Genomic DNA, 22,900 nt, shown 5'->3' with positions numbered 1-22,900 from the left:
TGAAGAATGAGAAAAAGAGAGAGGTAAAAATCAAGCATCAGGTTTGTGTGAGTAAAAGGTGGTGCCATTTAATGAAACAAATAGCAGTAGACTAAGAGTAGGCTTGAAGGGTGTAGGAAGTAATGAGTGAATGTTGGATTTGTTAATTTTTCTAACATTTTATTATGAAAAATGTTCAAGCATACAAAAAAATCTCAAAGAATTGCATAATTTACTTCCATATACTCAACATTATGAGTACACAGATTCTGTAGTTAAGGTTTTATTGTATTTTCTTTATCACACCAATTATTAATCCATTATACTAATTTATGTATTTCAAAATTGCAAGAATCAGTACATTTCATCCCCTAGACACTTCAGCATGCATATCATCAACTAAATATTAAATATTAGCTTTTACTCCTTTTTTATTCCTTTTTGAGGGAAGATTTATATGTACATATCTGGTGTATAATTCTGTAGGTTTTGGCAACTACAGTCATGCATTTCTTAATTATGGGGTTATGTTCTAAGAAATGTGCTATAGGTAATTTTATCAGTATGTGAACATCATAGCACGTATTTACAAAAACCTGGAAAAAAGAACCTACTACACATCTACATGATTCAACCTCTGTTCCCAGGCCACAAAAATGTACAGCGTGCTATTATACTAAATACTGTAGGCAACTATAATACAGGTGAGTATCAAAACATATCTAAACATAGAAAAGGTATGGCAAATACACATTACAAAAGATTAAAATGATACGTCTAATTTACCATGGAGCTTGAGAACTGGAGTTGCTTTGGGTGAGTTTATGAATGAATGTCACTATATACTAGTGTACACTTTATAGTTACTATACACTGTAGATACTAATTTTATTTAAAATTTTTCTTCAACAAAATATTAACTTTAGCTTACTGTAACTTTTTAACTTTATATGCTTTAAATTTTTTGACTCAATAACACTTACTTTACATATACATTTTACAACTATATAAAATATTTTCTTTATATCTTTATTCTATAAGCTTTTTTCTATTTTTAAAAGTTTTTACTTTTATTTATTCTTATTTTTTACATTTTTTGTTTAAAACTAAGACATGGGGTGGGAGTGTAGTTCAGTGATACGGTGCTTGCCTAGCATGCAAGGCTCTGGGTTCAACACCTGGCACTGTAAAACACAAAACAAAAGAAACCTAAGAAAACAAACACACTCATTAGCCTAAGCCCACACTGGGTCAGGAGTGTCAGTACCTGCACACTTTGTCTCATAGAAAGGTCTTCGGGGTAATAACATGCATGAAGCTGTCACCTCTGATAACAGGGCCTCTCTGGATCCCTCCTGAGGGGCCTGCCTGAGTTTCATCTTTAGGTGAAAATCTTTTCAGAAATATGTCTGTGTATACATACCACAGTTTCTTTATCCATTCATCAGCTGAAGGGCATCTTGGTTGGCTCCACAATCTAGCTATTGTAAATTGAGATAGTAGAATGAAACAGACGTTGTTACCCTGTGTATATGTATGATTGATTACATGGATGGTGTGAATCTACATTGTGTACAACCATAGAAATGAAAAGTTGTACACCATTTGTATAGAAAGAATCAAAATGCAGTCTGCAAAAATTTTAAAAATTAATAAAAAAAGAAAAATCAGAAATATGTCTGTGGGTGCTTCTTTTTTCAAGATACATTTACTTCTAAGTAGATAATGCATCATGAACATTGCTCTCTATTATTGAAAACCTCTAGGAGTTGGGGGTGTGTTTTCAACCTTTTTAAGTTGCTTGTTTAGGTCTGCAAGAGCTTCTGCTAAGTCCTTCACTGAAGTTTTTCTTTTTCTCCTGCAAGTTCCTTTCTTTTGCCTTTTCTTCAGCTATGTGTTCACTAAATGATAGCAATGTTTCAGCTCCCTTATAATCTTACAGGACCCCCATCATATATGCAGTTCTTATTGATCAAAACATCATAATGTAGCACATGACTGTACATTCACCTGTGTAACCTAAGCCCCTAATGTGATTAAACATTACCATTACACTAGAAAATTCCCCAACGTCAGCTTCTTCCCAATGAATTAACTCACCAGCACCCAAGAGGAAACCACTTATGACTTTTTCCCTATAGTTTGGTGGTTTTTCTTCATTTTCATTTTAAAAAGTGGAATCACTTGCATTTACTTTCCTGTATCTAGCTTCCTTCACTCAGCATGTTCTTGAGAGTCATGCAGTTGGTGCGTAATGAGTAGTGCATTCCTTTCCATTGCTGAGTGCCATTCCATCGTACGGCTACTGCCATTTTATTTTCTGTTTACTCCCTCTGTTTTTATAACTCTTTTCCTCCATTCCTGCCCTCTTTCATGTTAACAGAATTGTTTTTAGAATTCATGTGTTAGTATGTGTATGTATATATATATATATATTATCAGGTGGTATGTCTCCTCATCTTCCTTCTTGTCCTTAATATTTCGATTATCAAATATACCAAATCTTCATCTAAGTTGACAATTTTCTATTGGCACTTTAAAGATATCACTGGCCTTACGGTTTCTGATGAGATGTTCATGGTCATTTGAATCTTCTTTTTTTTTTTTTTTGCCTATATATCTGTTTTTCTCTGGATGCTTTCAAATTTTTCTATTCATCTTTGATTTTCAGAACTTTGTGCCTAGACAGTTTTCTTTGTATTTACCCTTGATAGGGTTCTTCCTGAACCTGTAAAAATGTCTTTTATCAAATTTGAGAAAATTTTGGTTGTTTCTTTTTTTAATTTTTATTGGTACATTATGATTAGACATAATAGTAGAATTTATTGTGACATTCATATATGCAAATACTATAATTTGATCGATTTCATTCCCCAGTATATGTTTCATTAAATAAATTTTATGCCTTATTTCTCTTTATTCTCCTTCTGGAACTCAATTACATGTATATTAGACCTTTTGGTATTATTGTGTAAGTTCCTGGTAATGTGCTTATTAAAAAATCTTTTTCCTTTCTTTTCTTCAAATTGGAAAATTTTAATTGCTCTATTTCAAGTTCACTGACTTCTCTCCTATTTTTTATGCTATTAAGTTCTTCAGTAAATTTTTATTTAAAATACTTTATTTTTTAGTTCTAGAATTCCTATTTTGTTCTATTTTATTATTTATATTTTTCTGTTAAGAGTCACCATTTGTTCTTTTAGTATATGCATATTTTCTTCACCTTCATAAATTGTTATAATAACTATGAAATCCTTATCCACTAAAATCTTTAGCCATAAAATTACTATCATAGACATCTAGTCTCCATTGACTGCCCCCCTCCCTTTAAATTCAGAATCACATTCTCAATTTTCTTATACTTACAAATTTTGGATTCTATGTGGACATTGTGAATGATACATTTGAGTGACTCTTGATTGTTATATTTCCCTGAAAAGGGTTGATTTTTGTGTTTCTTTGCTTGTTTTATTCAGTAAGTAACTTGGCTGAACAAATTGTCTAAACTCTGCCTTTCCTGAATGATAGCTGAATCCTCTGTTAAATACTATTCTTAGCAGGGCTGCTGGGAGTCTGCCCTAAGCAAAGATGTCAAATGGATGGTTAGATGGATACATACATTTAAAGCTTAGGGAAGAGATTTGAATAGAGATAAAAATATTTTGAGGAATCAGCATATAGATGACAGATAAAGCCACTGGAGTAGGTGAAGTTGCTGAAGAATAAAGTGAGAAGAAAGGAGATTATCTTAATTTTCCAGGGCTACCACAGTAAAGAACTACAGAATAGGTGGCTTAAACATTAAAAATTTATTTTCTCATAATTCCAGAAGCTAAAAGTCTGTGATCAAGGTGTCTACAAAGTTGATTTTGGCTCATGGTTTTAGGAGGTTAGTCCATGGGGTGCTGACTTCCCATCTCCAGGTGCAAGTTTAGGTAGAACACTATGACAAAAGGGCATGATGGAGGATTGCTGCTCTTGTTGCTCATGGCAGCCAGGAAGCAATGGGATGGGGTGGTCACTGGAAAGATGAACCCTTCCAGGGCACACTCCAGTTACCCACCACCTCCAGCCATGAGCTACCTGCCTACAGTTACCATCCAGTTAGTCCACTCAAACTGGGATGGACTGATTAGGTTATAGCTCTCATAATTTAATCATTTTACCTCCTGCATTAACATAGGAGCTTTTGGAGGCTACTTCATATCCAAACCATAACATCTTGGCTTATAGATGGTCACCTTCTGAGTGTTCACATTGTCTTCTCTCCGTACCCATCTGTGCCTAAATTTCTTCATCTTATAAGGACATCAGTTATTTCACATTAGGGCCTACCCCTAATAACCTCATTTTAGCTTAATTAGCTCCTTAAAGACCCTATCCCCAAATACAGTCATATTCTGAAGTTCTGGGTATTGGATTTCAACATATGAATTTGGGGAGGGGACACAATTCAGCCCACAAAAGAGAGCATATATTGACCAAGGGAACACCAACATTTAGGGTCAGAAAGTGAAAGAAACCAACAAAGGAAACTTGAAAAAATATGTCACAAAAGTGAAAAGACAACCAGGAGAATATTCCAAGTGCCAAAGGAAGAACGAGCTTCCAACAGGGTAAAGTCAACAATGCCAAATGTTCCTGTGAAGTTAAACATGATAAAGACTAAAGATATCCAATGAGTTCAATGAAAGTAAAATCACTGGTGATCTTGATGAGAATTGTTATGGTGACATTATGGGAAATAAAATTTGACTGAGATAGATTGAGCAGTTACAGGGAAGGAAATAGAGGCAACTCCCCTGGGGTTGGAAACCAAAACAAGGCAATAAGAAAAAAGTCAGGTATCATTGCAGCACTTACTGCAGATTATCTCATTCAACCCTTACTTTAACCACCTTTACTGTGGTGTATTCACTAACTAATTAAATTTAATATTAGTTAAATGTCTACTATGGGACATCCAGAATAGAGGAGGTCACATTCCTGGCTACTCTGTGGCATGAAACCAAGAAAGCAAACAGGTAGCCTCTCTGCAAGGTGGGTCAACAACAACAACAAAAGAAAAGTAGGAACTGTAATAGAACTTAAAACTGGACATTCAAAGCAGAATAGGGACACAGGAGATTGGATATAATAAAATAAGAAAAAAAAATTCCCAGTGGCAGAGCTGTTGCCACAGCTGGGCCAGAAGCTCCAATTAGAGAGGTCCCCCTATGAGCATAGTAGAGGGTTAAGGGAATTAAAGGAACCTGCATTTTGGGGAGGCCTGAGGCATGTCTGGGTCTAGAGACCAAGGACATTGTCCAACAAACCTGAATGACTTGCTGCACGATATCCATGTGTGGGGAAAGAAGTGGCCATCTCTCCAGGCAACATGGGGAGGACAAAGGAACCATTTTGCAGCTGCAGCATGGGGGCTGGCAATGAAGAAAGCTGATTCCTGGCAAACCCAAGTTTGGCCCGAAATATAGGCCCAGTAAACACATGTTGCACCACACAGAGTGTGCTTAAGTGACCAGAAGAAGAAAATCAAAAGTCAAGAGAGGTTTACACAGGGGACAAGTGGTCATAGAAACCCAACTCTACCCCTTCCCCCCTAGTCTGACTGTTTGCAGCTGGGAGAGACTCATCTGGCCAGGAACCCAGAAGGGCCAGGGGTGGGAGAAATTGTATGGAGACTGAACCCAAGACTAGGAAATGTGGGGTTTGCAGGTGATGCAAGGGACAAAGAATTGGCTCCCCTATCACATGAGTGGAACCCAGGTGAGATCCCTGGGGTGCAGTCTCCTGGTGTGGACCAGCAAATACTGGGCACTGGAGGTGTGCTAATTTAAAAGCTCCAGGCCAATTACCATTAGGTGGGCCTGGAGCCCACCTAAGCCTAAAGCCTGCCTCCAGGAACTCCGCCTATAGGATTACTTCTCTCACTCCAGCAATCCAGAAGGTAGAGCATCAAACTCCAGAAGACCCCCACCTAAAAGTGCTGAGAAGAGAAGCTGAGAATATTTTGAACTACAAAGGAAAGAATTCTTTTCAGCAAGATTTTTTAAAAATATTTTTATTCTTTTTCACTGTTTAATTATGACCTTAATGGTACATGGACATTTATACAGTTTTCTATTTATTTTTCTTCTTATCTCAAGCATTTTTACATGGATTAGTTTTGTGAGAACTAGGATGTTTGATTAGTATATTTGAGTTTTGTATTCGTATATTTTTATTTTTAATTTTAAAATATTTTTGCTTTATATAAATTCTTTTCTCCTGTTTCCCTTCTCTTTTCTACTAACAGGCAATCTCCATTGTTCTCTCTTTCATTCTTCCTTTAATCTTTTAATTCTGTCTTCCCTCCTCTTCCCTCATAATTATCACATCCTATATCACTTCTGTTCTCTCCCTGTCCAACATTTGAAAAATGTAAACCCTTTTGCAAACTTGTTTTTATTATAAGCAATAACTGATCATATAATTTCTGTTTATTGTCATAATTAACATTGTAATGTCATAGTAGTAACTATTTGTTTTAATGTTGTAAATTGTTTGCATTGGTCATTGCTATTATTTGTTTCCACCTAATTAGTGAGGTACTAGATATAGGGTAAAAACTCTACTGCCTCAGATCCACACTATTAGGTGGGTAAACACACAAACAAAATGAAAAAGCAAGGAAACAAGTTGCCTCAATCTAACCAAGATACTCCAATAACATAATCAATTGATGCCACAGTGGAAGAAATGTCAGAGAAGGCGTTTAGAATGTACATAGATAAACTGATCTGTAAAGTAAAGGATGATATAAGAGAAAATACTGGTAGCAAGAGATCACTTCAATAAAGAGATAGAGATTCTGAAAAAAATAAACAGAAATTCTTGAAATGAAGGAAAAAATAAGCCAAATTAAAAATATAATAGAAAGCATCACCAACAGACTAGACCACTTGGAAGAAAGAACCTCAGGGAATGAAAAAAATATATATATAATCTTGAAAACAGAGTTGACCATAGGGAGAAGATATTAAGAAACCATGAACAGAACTTCCAAGAAATATGGGATAACATGAAAAAAAAAACAAATTTAAGATTTATCAGGATAGATGAAGGCGCAGAAATACAAACCAAAGGAATGCACGATCTTTTCAATGAAATATTAGAAAATTTCCCAAATCTAAAGAATGAAATGGAAATCAAATACAAGAAGCTTATAGGACTCCAAATGTGCAAAATTACAACAGCCCACATCAAGTTACATTATTATGAAAATGCCTAGTGTATAGAATAAGGATAGAATTTCAAAGGCTGTGAGAGAAAAACATCAGATTACATATAGGGGGAAACCAATACAGATCTCAGCTGATTTCTCAACCCAGACCCTCAAAGCTAGAAGGTCCTAGAATAACATACACCAAGCTCTGAAAGAAAATTAATGCCAATCAAGAATCCTATATCCAGCAAAATTAAGCTTCAGATCTGAAGATGAAATAAAAACTTTCCATGATAAAAACAAAAATAAAAGAATTTGCTACCAGAAAGTCTGGACTTGAAAATATTCTCAACAAATATTTCATGAAGATGAAATGGAAAAAAAAAGTGAAAACCAGTGAAGAGAGGAACTACACTTAAAGGAATAGTCAATCAAAGAGAAACTAATTCAAATTAAAAACTATAAATAAACCAAAATGACCAGGAACACAAAACATATCTCAATAATAACCTTGAATGTTAATGTTCTAAACTCATCTATCAAAAGACAGACTGGGCAACTGGGCTGGGGAGACAGCTCAGTCGGTAAAGTGCTTGCCTTGCAAGCATAGGGCCCTGGGTTCGATCCCCGGCACTGAAAAAAAAAAAAAACATAGACTGGCAGATTGGATTAAAAAACAGGACCCAACAATATGCTGTCTTCAAGAGACTCACCTCATAGGCAAAGACATCCACAGACTGAAGGTGAAAGAATGGGAAAAAAACATCACCCACATGGATCACATCAACAAGCAGGGGTTTCTACCCTTGTATCGGATAAAGTGGACTTCAAGTCAAAGTTAATCAGAAGGGACAAAGAAGGACATTTCCTATTGTTTAAGGGAATCACATCAACAAGACTTAACAGTCATAAATATCTATGCCCCAAACAATGGAGCATCTACATACATCAAACAAACCCTTATCAACTTCAAAAATCAAATAGACCACAACACAATAATATTGGGTTTGAATATTTTTATCCATATATATGAATACAAATATTAATATATATGTAAAAGTATACATGAAAATATTTAAATGGTATGGATTTGTATATAGTTATTTTTCTTTTGAGATGGATGTTTATAGTTTGGGTAAGATATAGGATTTGATTATGTAACTGAATATAGAGGATTTGGGTTGTCATTAGGGTACAAACATTTATATGAATGTATATAAACATATGGAATATATATGTGAAAATATATATATGGATATTTGGTAATATTTAAATTTTTGTTTAAGAGACTCATGATTATGGGTAGGGTTGGGTTTAGTTCTGAGTTACGGCTTTGGTTTACTGGACAGGTTACCTTTGGAAATATATATCAATATATATGAATGTAAATATGAATAGAGAAGTAATATGTATCAAAATTTATATATACTTTTATGTATGAATATTTTTAAGGTAAGTAGTATTACTTTATAATGTGTGATTGAGTTATGCCTATGGAAATGAGTATATATACAAAATATCTATGGGCTTTTATGTGAATTTATGAACTTATATCCCCAAATACATAGGTACAGTCATGTAAAATGTTATGGTTTGTATGTATAGAGGTTTCTCTGAAGTGTATTAGTAGGTATAGGACTAATCTAGAGAAAAAGGGTTAGTTTAGGGATTGAACATTTTTATCCACATATAGGAATTCAAATATGAATATATATGTAAAAATGTACATGAAAATATTTAAATGGGTATAAATTTGTATATAGTTAGTTTTCTTTTGAGATGGATGTTTACAATTTTAGTTTTAGTTTATGATTATGTAACTGAATATACATGAAAATGTCTGAGCAGGAATTTGGTTGCTATTAGGGTATATTCATATATGTATGAATGTATATAAACTTATATAGGAATATATATGTGAAAATGTATATGAATATTCAAACAAAAAAATAAATAAAATGTCTACTATTGTCACACGTAATTTCAAGAGCTTGGAACGAAACAAATAGCCCTGCTTTCATGGAGTTTAATTCTTGTGGAAAGAAACAGAGTATAACCATTGAACATAATAATAATAATAATATATTTTGATTATATATAAACAGTAAGCTATAAAATAATACAGCCTATTAGGAGGGATAAATACTATGAAAAAAGAAAAAAAAAGGGGGAAAGAATGAAAATTCTAGGAAATGGGAACGGGAAAAAGTTGCAGCATCAAATATTGGGTATAAAAATTAATGAAAATATGCAATATTTCTACACTCAGAACCACCAAACTTTTGGGGGATACAGAAAGATCCCAAAAAAGATGAAAGAAAAAGAAAAAGATAGGCTGAGTTTCAAAAGAAAAATGCCCAGGAGCCTTTGGAATGCAGGAAACACTCATGAGCCCAAATGCAAAATAAGCATTCCTGAGCAACCCATCTTATGCCCTTGATCAGTACCTTTGACTCATGTCCCTGCCTACAAAAGGTAACATGAGGGCAATATGCAAACACTAGAAAAACTGGCATAAAACTATTTAATTCAGCCCTGACTCCATGTCCAGTTCAACCCCTTGCTACTATAAATATTAACATCACAGACCAAGGGTTTTCTCTCTCTTCCTTTGGAGATGGCCTTCCTTTCACTTGCCTATTTGTATCTGATTGGTTCTTTATATAATCTTACCCTTCCCTCCCCCTTTCCTTTATTTTACTTTAGCTTCTGCAAATGAGAGAAGACATTCAATCTTTGAGTTTGAGTTTGTTCAATTTCACTTAGCATGATATTTTCTATTTCCATCCATTTACTGGCAAATGCCATAATTTCCATTGTTTTTAATGACTGAGTAGAACTCCATTATAAATATACCACAATCTCTTAATCCATTCATCTATTGACAGGCATCTGGATTGATATAATTTAGCTCTTTTGAATTATGCTGCTATAAACATTGATGTGGCTGTGTCACTGTAGTATGCTGATTTGTAATCTTTTGGGAAAATATCCAGAAGTGCGATAGCTGGGTCATAAGGTGGTTCCATTCTTAGTTTTTTGAAGATTCTCCATACTGCTTTCCAGAGTAGCAGTACTAGTCTGCAGTCCCACCAACAAAGTACAAGTGTTCCTTTCTCCCTACAGCCTTGCCAGCATTTATTGTTTATATTCTGGATCATTGCCATTCTGACTAGAATGAGATGGAATCTTAGTGTAGTTTTGATTTGCATTTTCCTGATTTCTAGAGATGATGAACATTTTTTCATGTGGCATAACAAATTGATGAAAACAGAACACTGCCTCTGAGTGAGAGATGGGAAGGAATGACTGGAAAGGGATACCATGAAAATGTTTTATATGTTGAATGGGGCACAGATTGCATGAGCACATGCATTTGTAAAACTCATCAAATTGCATGCTTAAAATCCTTCATTTTTATATGAAAATTATATCTCAATTTTTAAAAGATGTGCCAATTGCTCTAAAGCAGCTGATTGGGGTCAGTCTTTCCCATGTGCTCTCTCACATCAAAAAGCCTGAAGAGTTGGTTGTGCCCTGTATGATAAATACTTAAATTGGCTCTTTCAAACTATTTTATCTCCACTGTGAAGAAGCTAGAAATCTGAGCACATTCTTCCTTGCAGTCAGGCTCTGGATCTGATTGGATTTGCCAATTAGATATGCATGTGCAAGACTTAGAAAGTGGAAAAAAGGCAACATCACCTTGCCATTTCCATGGAGCTGTGGGCAACAAATACACTCTGACAAATGATAGTGCTGGCAGTGGCCAGACTCCACACTGCTGTAGAGTGGGTGGCAGTGACGACAGTGAGAGCCTGACAGAACAGTGACAGAATGACAGTGGTAAGCAAACCCCTGGATCTCGGCTGCGGGGAAATGACCTTGAGACCAAGAGCCCAGCAGCTTTGTCTCCTCCAGTCCTTCTAAGGCTTTATAAGCACCTTATTCCTTGTTCTAAATTCCTTTCTGGTTCAAATAGCTGGAATGGTTTCCATTTCCTGCACTGAACCCTGATACAGAGCCCCACCCCAGACCTAAAAGAGTAATGATAGAACCAAGTTCAAGGGTGACTGTGAGGCTTGCATGAGATCCTACAGTTAAAAAAAAAAAAAAAAAAGGGATTTGCAATAGAGTAGATGCTCAGTAAATTAGGAATCTACTACACTGTTGGGATTTTGGGGTTAAATTATGGAGATTATCACTGGTCAAGGTGTAAGAGTACATAAAAACTTAGGGGCCTGTTGCAAAAACACACTCAAAAATGGCAACCACACTATTTCTTTCCTACCTAAGTTCATATGAATTATGGTATTGCAATCAGGTGAAGTTAAAGATGTTACTTAGATGCAGTTGTTTGGACCAGAAACTGGTGACGAAGCCCAAGGATATCATACTGGGTGTGAACAAAAAGGAGGCCAATTGGGGTCAGTCTTTCCCATGTGGTCTCTCACATCCACTCCAAGCCTGCAAACACGCCAGTCTCCATTCAGCAGGCAGAGTGGTTTTCTAAACTTGCAAATCAGAGCACATCACTTCCTTTTAATGACTTTCCATTATCCTTGAAATTAAAATGTAAAACCTTTAAAACCTCAGCTAGTAATATGTCTGTGGTTTGTTCTCTACCTGGCATTCAGATCTTATCTCACACTATATTTCCCCTCACATTCATGTCTCAGATTAGGCTGTATTCTGAATATTTATATCCCATAAAATTCCTAAATTGAAACCCTAGTCCTGATGTGATTGCATTTGAAGAAGGAACCTTTGGGAAGTAATTAGGTCATGAGAGTAGAGCCCTCACATGATTGATACCGGTGTCATAACAGCCAGAGATCTAGCTAGCTTTTTTCCTGCCATGTGAGGATACAGTGAGAAATCATCAGTCAGCAACCCAGAAGAGGGCCCTCGCAAGAACTGACTATGCTGACAAACGAACTCACTTTCAGCCTCCAGAACGGTAAGAAATAAATTTCTGTTGTTAGAAGCCATCCAATTTGTGGTATTTTGTTATATACATATAACACTAAGTTAGATACCAATGGGTTTGGGAAAACATGATTGGTTTCTGGTGCCAAGCAATATTATCAAAGTACCCACTAAGGGACAGATGCAGAAAATTCTGATAAACTGAGTCTTTTATGTGACCATACATTTCAAAGTTGGGGGTTTTTTGTTTGTTTGTTTTTTGGTGTTTTTTTTTTTTTTGTTTTGTTTTGTTTTTTTTCATTTATAAGGAAACTAAACCAGTTTCCATCATCCAGTTTTTTGTCCCAAAGCAAAAATCAGTTATTTCAGCTTGGAGTATGCCAGAAAATCACCTTTGCCTTTCCAAAGGTAGTGCAGTCTTCTATGGAGACACCAGACAGTGCTTTCCTACAAATCCCATACTCTCCTGCTCTAAAACCAGAGGAAATTGTATGGCTCTTCTTCCCCCTAAGAGCCTCACACCCATGACCACCATTTACTGAGCATGCCCAGGTTCTGGGTGCTCTCTAGGCAGGCACAAAGAAGAATGAGACACAGTACTATCTTTAAGGAACCAAGAATTTGACAGGATGTTTAACATTCTGCCGAGTCAGGCTAAGTGCCTGTAGTACTAACTCTAAAAAGTTTGTGTGAGGATTAAGGACAGCACACTAAGTCCTGAGCCTGGAAGATGGTCACTGCTCAAAAATGTTGGTCATTATCATCATTATTGAGGTTAAAATTAAATTCTAAAATAACTTTCATCTCAGAAGCTTTTTTCCTAATCTCTTAGAATTCACAAGATTAAGAAGACAACTTCATCCTACAGAAAAGACGAAGGTGAAGCTTCTCTTTTCTTCTTGTTCTCTTACAGTTCATTGTTTTTCTGATGAACATTTGCAGAGCATCTATGATGTTCAAAGATGCTAAAACACAGGGGGTAACATACAGTCTTGGACCTTGGGCCTTCTGTATCCCAGCTGTTATAGTGCAAATTTTCACTTAATAATTTAATGATAAAAGAAGGCGATGAATGGAAGTACTATGAAAAGACAAACTAAGGTAAACACTGACCTAGTCTGGAGGTCAGAAGAGTTGCCTGGAGCAAGTCACAGTTGAGGTGAACTTAGAAAGATGAGTAGAAGTTAGCTAAGTCAGGGGAGAAGTGAGAAGTGAGAGGCCCATTTCAAGCAGAGAGAGCAGCAAGAGAACTATGAAGGAGCAAGGCAAGTTTTCTGTTTGCATTGACGTATATGTGTGGTTATATTTGTTTCTTTTTACTTTTTTTCATAGACCAGAATCTCGTTGTTATGGTTTGGAAATGAGGTGTTCCCCAAAAGCTCCCATGTTAAGAAGTGAAATTATTAGATTATGAGAGTTGTAGCCTAATCAGTCCACCCTAGTTTGAATAGTCTGACTGGGTGGTAACTATAGGCAGTTGAGGAGAGGCTGAAGGAGGTAAATCACTAGGGGCATGCCCTAGAAGGGTTCATCTTCCCTACGATCCCTTATCCTTTCTCTCTGCTTCCTGGCAACTATGTCTGCAGCAGCTTCTCTGCCATGCCTTTTCACCATGATGTGCTGCCTCACTGTGGACCCAGAACAAAGGAGTCAGCTAACCATGAACTAAACTTCTGAAACCATGAGCCATAATAAACATTTTCTTCCCCTAAGTTGTCCTTGTCAGGTATTTTGGTCACAGTGACCGAAAGCTGACTAACACACTTGGGAATTATTAAGCCTAAACATGAACTTGTAAAAGAAACTGGAATGGAAATCCTGGGGCCCGGACACATTCTTTTAGCAGAGTCCTTATCTGGCCTCCATGCGTACATATGAGATCTTAAGTCAGTCTAACTTTTGGGGGCTTCCATTTCTTTATCTGAAAAACGAGGGTGTTAGGATAAAATGATATTTAGGATGATTTTGAGGATCTCTTATACTACTAGGAGATGGTCTGACATATGGTGACACATTTACTGAATCTTCCTTCTCTGGATATGCCATGTTTGTGATATATAACCCCCACCTCTCTGAACATGATTGATTTGGGGGTGTGAATATGATTCAAGCTGGTTTTCTTCCCTGGAAATTTTAAATTAGGCTAGTCCTCTGAATAAATGAAATTAAAAACTGGGAGGCTGTTGGGACATTACTTTCTTCTGAATGAAGCATATGAGCAGAAGTTGCCAGGGTCCTGACAGCTTTCAAATTCTTATCTAAGGCTTAGGTACATGCTTCTGCATGTGTTCCACAAGACTTCCTTCTATCTTTAGCAATAAATTCCCCTTTTTCTTTAAGCTAGCTCGAATTACATAGTGGATTGCAGTGTTTGTCTAACAAGGTGTTCCCCTACCCACTCCTTTTGGTTTACCTAGGGAATTCTCCCCCCAATTTTCATGGGGTCCTACCTAAGTAGGACAAACCATCATCAACAGTCCCTTCACGGATGAGCACATAATCTATCCTGGCCAATCAGGGCCCACTATCCCCACTGGCCACAATGATTGCTTTGTGTATGGGCATATGACCTAAGCAAGGTTAATCAATGTCTTCCCTAAGATTGATGAGTGGGAAAAAGAAGTTCTCTTTCTCCTGGGTGGCAAGTGAGATGATAGTTTTGGGATTCTCAGCCACTATTTTACCTGATTTGTGAAGAAACCCTGTCTGCAGAATGAAACCAAGCAGGGACAAGCCAACCCAAATGAAGATATCATTTGTCCTTATAGAATCTGCCCTGCCTAAAACCAGATCCATTACTAGACTTTTCTGGTTATATAAGCCAATTAATTTATTTCATTGTTGTTTTGTTTAAACCAACTAGAATTGGGTTTCTGTTACTTGGTTTTAAAAACCTAAACATATCTGTTTAATATCAATTAATTTCTATTACTTGTCCACCAAAACCTTAAAGAGTTTTATGAAGTCTTAGAATTTGAACAATTTTCCCTATAGAATTAATAAGACTACTATTTCAGCAAGGGCTCCTAAGTTGCATAACTCCTTTCAGATCCACTGACTTCAGTCTCTGGTTTCTATCATGGGTTGAATTGTGTGTCCTCTTAACAAAAGTAGTTGAAGTCCTAACCCATTTCAGAATGTGACCTTACTTGGAATTAGAGCCCACTAAGTTGTAAGTAGATAAAAAGAAATCACACTGGAGTGAGGGGTCAGAACTAATCCAATATAAGTATCTCCATAAGAAGACATTCATTGAATAAAGAGCCCCAAGGAAGGTTGCTCCTACAATTCAAGGGACATCTACTCATATCTACAAACCAAGGAATAGTTGAAATTATCAAAAGCTACGAGAGAAGTGTGAAGTAGAGAAGATGCTTCCTCAGAGCTCTAAAAAGACACCAGCCCTGCTGACACCTTGATTTTCGACTCTTAACTTCCAGAGCTGTGAGACCATAAATTTCTGTTCTTTTAAGCTGTCTAGTTTATAGTTCCTCTATTATGGCAGCCCTAGGAAACAAAGCTCCCAACTACATAGCACCATTGGGTGATAGTTCTAGGTATGGAAGCTGTTGCACTTGAAACCTCCCATAAGGGTTGTAGTTTTATTTAGGTTAGAACAGCTGTCCTTAGACTACCTCCCTACTACACTACTCCCCTTTCATAATTTGTTTTCCTTTGGCTCTAGGGAAACTGGAGGCCTTGATGGAAATTCTGATAGAGTAGCCCATGGTCAACCCCAGTGGAATTGAGTTCACAGCCTGGTTTCTAAGGGACTCAGACATCTAAGGAAGATGGCATTCATGATTGGCAACAAGGAGGGAGAAAGAAGACAATGAGAACCACATGCTTCAATACAACTGGCAGCAAGACAGACACCCACCAGCTGGCATTCAAGGCCCTCTTTGGGCAGTGTGTATGGCAGCTGTGCTGAAGAATGTGGGAATTGTCCTTCTCTTTCCCAACAGCCAGTGCCAACCCTCAACACAACCTCTGGGAGAGCCAGCATGGAAAAGGAGGGGAGCGGAAGGCTGATCAAAAAGTGAAACAAGCACAAAACCTGTATCTGTTCCTAGAAGAGATGTACAGGAAAGAAAATTCCAGTCCAAGGGCCTAACCACCTTGGCAAGCTAATTAGAAACTAGATATGATGTGGCATAATGCCAGTACAGGAAAAAAGGCATCCATGCTGAGGGCTGCACAGTTCAGTCAGAAACAGTCTCAATGAGCTGCAAGTGAGATTCAAAAGATGAGCTGGCAATTGTTACTCAAGCATTGGTCCTCTAGAGTCTTCCTTCTGAAAAAGACCTAATCTCCTCCTTCCCAAACACCTCACTCCTTCTGTAGGGAGGACCTGCCAAACTGGACAGTACGGGCTCATTATAGAAGCAACTGCTGAGCTGAGTGCATTTTCAAGGGAGCATGCGTGGAGGGGAGGGAGTGGAAGCTACTTTCCTACTGGAAAGGATAACCTAAAGGGCACAAGGAGCATCCTGTAGTTTGGGAAGAACAAAACAAGCTCCTCCTTGGAGATGTCAGATACTTGGTTTCCCAGCAAGAGCTCCATTAAACTGGAATTTGATTTAATGTTCAAGTGAGGTCAGCACCAAGGAGTGGAGCAAACTGTGCTGGCCCTTTAGGACAGACAGGTTTTGGTGACCAAGATTCCACAGACGTGAGTGGCTCAGGGTTAAGCTTCTCTATATGGTGCAAGTAGCATTCAGGCAATCAAAAAAACAAGCTCAACTCTGTACCCTCACTCACCTCGCCATGCCCTGCTCATACCTCAGAGCTCAGTGCAGCCCCTGCTTTTACCCTCACTCACTTTACAGCCCTCCCAAGTTCTCAGCTTTTGGAAATCTGGGTGTGGGAAGATGAATGGGCTGTGGGACAGGATCACACAGCACCAAACTCTTCATCAGTGTCATGGTTTTAATCTGGAATATCCTCCAAAGTCTCGTTTATTAAAGGCTTGACCCATAGAATAGCAAAGTTTGGACATGGGGGGTTTGGGGGGTGATTAGATCATGAGGGCTCTGACCTCATCAGTGGATAAATACATTGATGGCTGAGTGGACTACTGGGAGGTGTGGAAACTGGGGACAGATGGACCATGGTTGGAGGAAGCAGGTTATGGGGGCATGCCCCTGGGGACTATATCTGGTCCTGGGCCCCTACCTTTTTCTCTGCTTCCCAGATGCCATGAGCTTAGCAGGTTTCCTTCTGCCATGAAGTTTCTGCCTTGACTAGCTGATCATGGAGTAAAATCTCTGAAATCATGAGTCAAAATAAATCTTTCCTCCTCTAAGTTGTTTCTCTCAGGTATTTATCACAGTGATGAAAAGTGACTAACACAACTAGTCTGAGAAAGTTTTTAATCTCCAAGACTATCAGAGATGGCTCTTTCATGCAGACTGCCATGGAGGTAGGGGAGAAATGAAATTCTAAGTCTTGGATTCTTTTGGGAGGGTTTTGCCAAGTGAATGTGTCAAATATTGAAGCTAGAATTATTCTTGAGGGCAACCCATTCCCACAACATACCATAACACTGCCATAGGCCCTGGGGGTAAAGAGACAAATACAATATGGACTCTTTCAGGACCTTAAAATCCAGCAGGTAAAACACTGTGGAATAAATGCAGTTACACTGAGTGAGTTGTGAATAGGGTACCATGGGGATCCAGCAAAGATGTCATCTGGTCCAAGATGTCCCCTACATATTCTTAAATTATCTGTGCTTCACAAATTGAATGGCTACATAGGATTCCATCATACAAATGCCTGTTTTTGCTTAATCCTGTTTAACAGTCACATTAAAAAAAATCCTGGCATAATTTCCAGTGGGAATATTTCAGTCAAGAATATTTCCCCCCCAAAAAAAACAAAAAAATTAGGATGCTGTCCTTTTTACCTTTTTCTCAGTGTTCATCTTTCCATCTCTAAATAGTTATTGAACAGACTTTTAAAGGATACTCATTTGAAAGGTCACCAAGGTATGACTTGCTAGTGACATTAATATGCAAAGGTTCAGAGCTATCGGAACCCAAAATTTAATGTCATGCTACACTTTCTCCACTAATTGTACAACCTTAAGTCTCATAATTTTTTTAAGCCTGAACTTAAGGTCTGTGCAAACAATATGAGATCATGTTTATGGAAGTGTTTTAAAATCCATAAGGCAATGAGTGGTACATGTGAGTCAAAGCTGATAGAAACACATGCCACCTTAGAAGTCAGCTGCTTAGAGAAAAACACCCTGAGTGGAGGAAGCAGCACTAATCCCAAAGCAGTCACAATCTGGACATTTTACTGTCAGATCAATGATGTCAACTGGAACTCCCTCCCTTTGATGATTGAGAATGGCTCAAAAACTGAGCTGACTTGCAGTATTACCCCTTCCTTCTCCTAACCCTCTCCAACATAGGCAGACAATGTTCATGCCATGATGTTCAAAATTCTCAGTACCTTCCAGATTATTCTCATGACCAAGACAGACAACCAACTGGAAATTACTACAGGGGAAAAAATTATTACCTAAAATTTCCACAGACCTGTTTCTATATGAAAGAATCAGAAAAGTATTGTTGATTCAGAAATAGTATGATTCAGTAATGCTTTTAAGTGGATTTATATGCTATTCACCATAGCCACCATTTTAAACATTTGGAAAGCCAGTCCTACAAGAAGTATGAGGTGTATGATATGTTCGTCATCAGACAGTCTTCTTGGGACACAAAGATTCCTGGCAAACAGATCAGACAAGTAGGACAGTCCCTGAGGGACTGGGACAGCTGACCCATTCCTATTTTCCATGCAGCCCCCTTTATTGTTAACAAAGGTTTTTCCCACATACTCCTTTGATCTTCTTCCTTTCAGGTAAGTGGACAGGAAGTTCAAGGTCTTGTGGGGTTTATTTTGTTTTTTTGTTTTTGTTTTCATAACCTGGCTGTATTCAAGGCTCTGACTGAAACTTCACTGGTCCTTCACCTTCTGCACTCCCAAAAGACAAAACTTAGGACTGTGAATAGCACTCATTCAGGTTGTCAAAAGAAGAGCTGCGAAAGTGTATCCTTGGTATACAGGGTCAACAGCTCTTAAATACATCCATGATGTAAACTCTACCTTTTAAAAGGCACTAAGAGTATTGGCCAGGCTCTTTTCTGGAGAGCCCATCAACAGAGGAGCAGGGATGGTGGAGATTCAAGACAAGAGTTTGTTGTATGTACAAGAGTATCTTTTCAAAAGCCCACTTACAAGGCCCAAGCCCTCTCGCATTCCCAACAACTAGGTGCACTGCCTCCAAAACCACTTCTTTTCATCTGATAGCTGCTCCAGAAGGAGCTCTCATCAGACTTCTCTACAAAAGTATGTGTTTTGAGGATCATGCTTGAGTGTGGTCAACCTCAGGACTTTGAGGAAATTTACATTTCTCCATAGTTCCCTCCCCTACCCCATAAGGGTTTCTCTCAAAACTCTGACCTTTTCTTGCTGAGGGTCCAAAATGGACTTTACAGCTATGTTGAGCTTCTGAGCCATTAAAGAAAAGAACAGTTAGTGTGACTCTCAAAAAAACCAGAAAATTTTAATAATCACATATGGGGAAAAAAGTCCCATCCTGTTACATACCTGATCCCTCAAATTCCTAGAAGCCTGGACAACAAAGGAAGTTGGTTTAGGTCAGAGTGGGGCTGGCAGTCATTGATCTGAAACTCGTGTAGGGGAGGTCAATACTGTAGGACTGGGCAAGGGTTAAACATAAGCTGGATTTTCCACCTCAGTTCCCTATAGCTACTTGGCTTCTCACAAATAGCCCAATCAAGAACATTCAACGTTATATATTCTAATTTTCTAAAAATCCTAAGTCAGGAATCCCCAACATAGCATTGGAAGAATAAAGCACATGATGTTAATACTTTTGATCCCCCCAGGGTGGGAGAGTTCCATGGTGAAGTTAGTTTGAAAAGCAGTAGGTCAACAGTTTCAACTGCAGGACTTCTGGGAACTTTTGCAATGTTAACATACAGTGACTCTCCAAGCTTGGGATGGGGACTGTGGCATTTTCTAAATCTCTGTTAACCCATTCCAGGCAAAGCACACTGTGATGCTACTGTTCCATTGAACATGATCTCTGTAAAGAACCATGCTGGACCTGGAGACCCTAATTTGGAGGCAGAGCATAGTGCTCTAATTCAAAATCCTGCTGTCAACCCTGGAGGAGAGGCAACAAGCAGGAGCCCATGTCCCTTTCCAGAGGATGAGAAATGCAGACCCACAATGGACAGCATCAACTGAACCTAGCTGGGGACTCCTTCTTCCTTTGCTAGGCCCCTATCTCTCCTCCAGGTATGGTCACTCCCCACATACAGCTCCCACACCCAGGATTGGCCATTATTTCTCCCTCTAGGTTATCATCCAGGGTAGCGCTCCCCGTTCTAGACCAAGAATACCACTGGTTAAAATGGTGACCATTTGGCAAGCTTCCATGTTAGCTTTGGTCTTCTGAATACAAAGATCTTGCCTTTGTCAAGCATGGATTATTAAATTGAATCCATCCTTGTCTATCCAATTCTCTTTATCATAATGGTGGAAGATCCTGGATGATGAAAGATGGTGGTAGGCAGGCAATGGACATCTCTTTGAGAATATCTCAGGAATTCAGCATTGCAGTCCATAGTGGACAGCTAGTTTCTGCTTGCCCAATATTCACTTTCTTCATTGTAAAAGCATTTAGATTTTCCTTTGAGAGTCACCTCTTTCTTCCCTCTTAGTCCATACAACTTGAGTGACGCTGACACCATTACCATCCAGGGAGGAAAATAAATCCCAGTTCTGGTTAGAGAGTACTCTATATTCAGTAGAGGAAGATGCAATTCTGGGGGATTAAAAAAATTTTTTTTTTGAAGTATGGGTAGAGAAGCTCTCTTGGTCCACTAGAGTTGTCTAGAGAACAGAAAACTAAAGACAATGCTGCTGGAAAAAAACACTGAAGAAAGCAGAGCTGAGCGATGGGACAGGTGAATTCTGATATTGTCTGAATCCCTGCTATATGTGAAGCCAAATAAACTACTGAAATTCTTAGTTACAAGAGTCTATAAATTCTTTTGAGTCAATTTGTTGGATTTCTCATTTGTAACAAGTCTCCCGTATTTCAAAGTCTTAGGACTTACCTAAATTAAACTGACTCCCATACCCTTGTCTTAATATCTCAGAGCTGAAAAACCCTAATCTTCTACTCTATCACCCATCGAGAAGGCAATTCAAAGATTATTAATACCTACTGTGTACCAGGGTCTGTGCAATATGCAGCTTAATTTTATAACCTTTTTCAGGTTTTGTTGATATTCTAATGAGGAAATTGAAGCTTAAAAACCGAATAACTTGCTCATGGGTAGATGGAAAACTTTACATCAGAGCCTTAGGTATGTCTGACTTTTTCTGTTATGTGATGTTCCATGCAGTACCAAAAGGCTATGAAAAAGGTAGACTGATACAAAATTTCAGGACTGAATTAGAGAATGATAGTTCTTCTTTCTTGGTGGGAAAGGGTGTACTTCCTTGCAACTATTTGGTGTACATGTAGTAAGATCTGACAGTCCCAAGTTCAGCCAAGCTTGTCATTCTGCCCTTACTGGACGGATGTTGGCATCCATGCTAGGACACAACGAACTTCACTGAGATGCCTGTGGGCTTTCTTTTTAAATCTGTCACATTTGTCATGGGGCAGTGTGACCTCAAGCCATGTGCAGGTGCCATAGTTCGTATCTGTTCTGAGCACATTTGAGTACCAGATGTAAAGATAAGCTCCGTGACTCATGCTGACATTCACCTCATCGTGAGGTGGAAGACTGCTTGGAATCATCCCCAAAAAGCAAACAACTCAAAGGACACTAATCACAACCTCTGTGTTCAAGAACTCATCACAATTCTGGCATAGTGTGAGTAGATAGTTCCCATTTTCAGATGAAGGGACTGAGGGTCAGAAGGATGTAGGGCCAGCCCAAACCTACAGATGCAGCTAGGATTCCACCACAGGTCTAATTCCTAAGTCTGTGGTGTTTCCATGATGCGCTTCTGGAATTCAGGAAACCAAAGCTTTCCTCGTGAATAACTGACTTTTTTAAACAAAGGATTTTTTAAAAAATAACTTTTAAGATTGTAGCCACACCAAACCTTACAGGATGGACCCAGTCCCTACCACCAGTTTTACCAGGGAAAATTAAACAACTAACAGTATGGTGAGTGACAGTAGTGGGTACAGGGGTCTATAACGGGTAGCATTGGGTATATTATAGAGGCTGGGGAGAACCCTCAGTAACTGCTGCTGAGGCCCTCCTGAGGTTTTAAAGTTGAGAAAGTAGCTGAGTGAGACAATGGGAGAGTTCAGAGGGTCGAACTTTCTAGGTCTTTTATGACTGTGTTATCAAACCACATGTAGAAGGTGTATATCCCACATCTCTTTTTATAATTTTCCTTTTAAACTGCTTGGTGGTCAGCAACTCACTTAAAATAGAATTAGCTGGTTCCTTTTGTATCAGTGTGTGAGTAGAAATTCTTGTGGGGGGGAAAAAACTCACCTATAGTGTTCTCAATATTTTAACAATTAACGGGAGAGCATTTATTTCATTGTGTAGATATTTATTTTGGCTCTTTCCTTTGCATAATTTGCAACCAGTGTTCTTTTCCTCATGTCTCTTGCAAATATTTTCAAAGGTCCTTCAAAGTTAACAGATACTAAGCACCACACCTTTAATTGCCTCATGGGTGAAATAGCAGAATGGTCAAAACGGACCT

General features: G+C 38.2%; 1 protein-coding gene across 5 annotated transcripts in view; it reads right to left on the bottom strand.

Annotated features, from left to right (window-relative positions):
- RCL1 (RNA terminal phosphate cyclase like 1) overlaps positions 1–22,900 on the bottom strand; it is a 156,695-nt gene that overhangs the window by 77,519 nt on the left and 56,276 nt on the right. The window lies entirely within an intron of this gene.

Source organism: Sciurus vulgaris (assembly GCF_902686455.1).
Source record: "Sciurus vulgaris genome assembly, chromosome: 15".
In the NCBI taxonomy this organism is placed as follows: Eukaryota; Metazoa; Chordata; class Mammalia; order Rodentia; family Sciuridae; genus Sciurus; species Sciurus vulgaris.
This window is presented reverse-complemented; position numbering and strand designations above follow the sequence as displayed.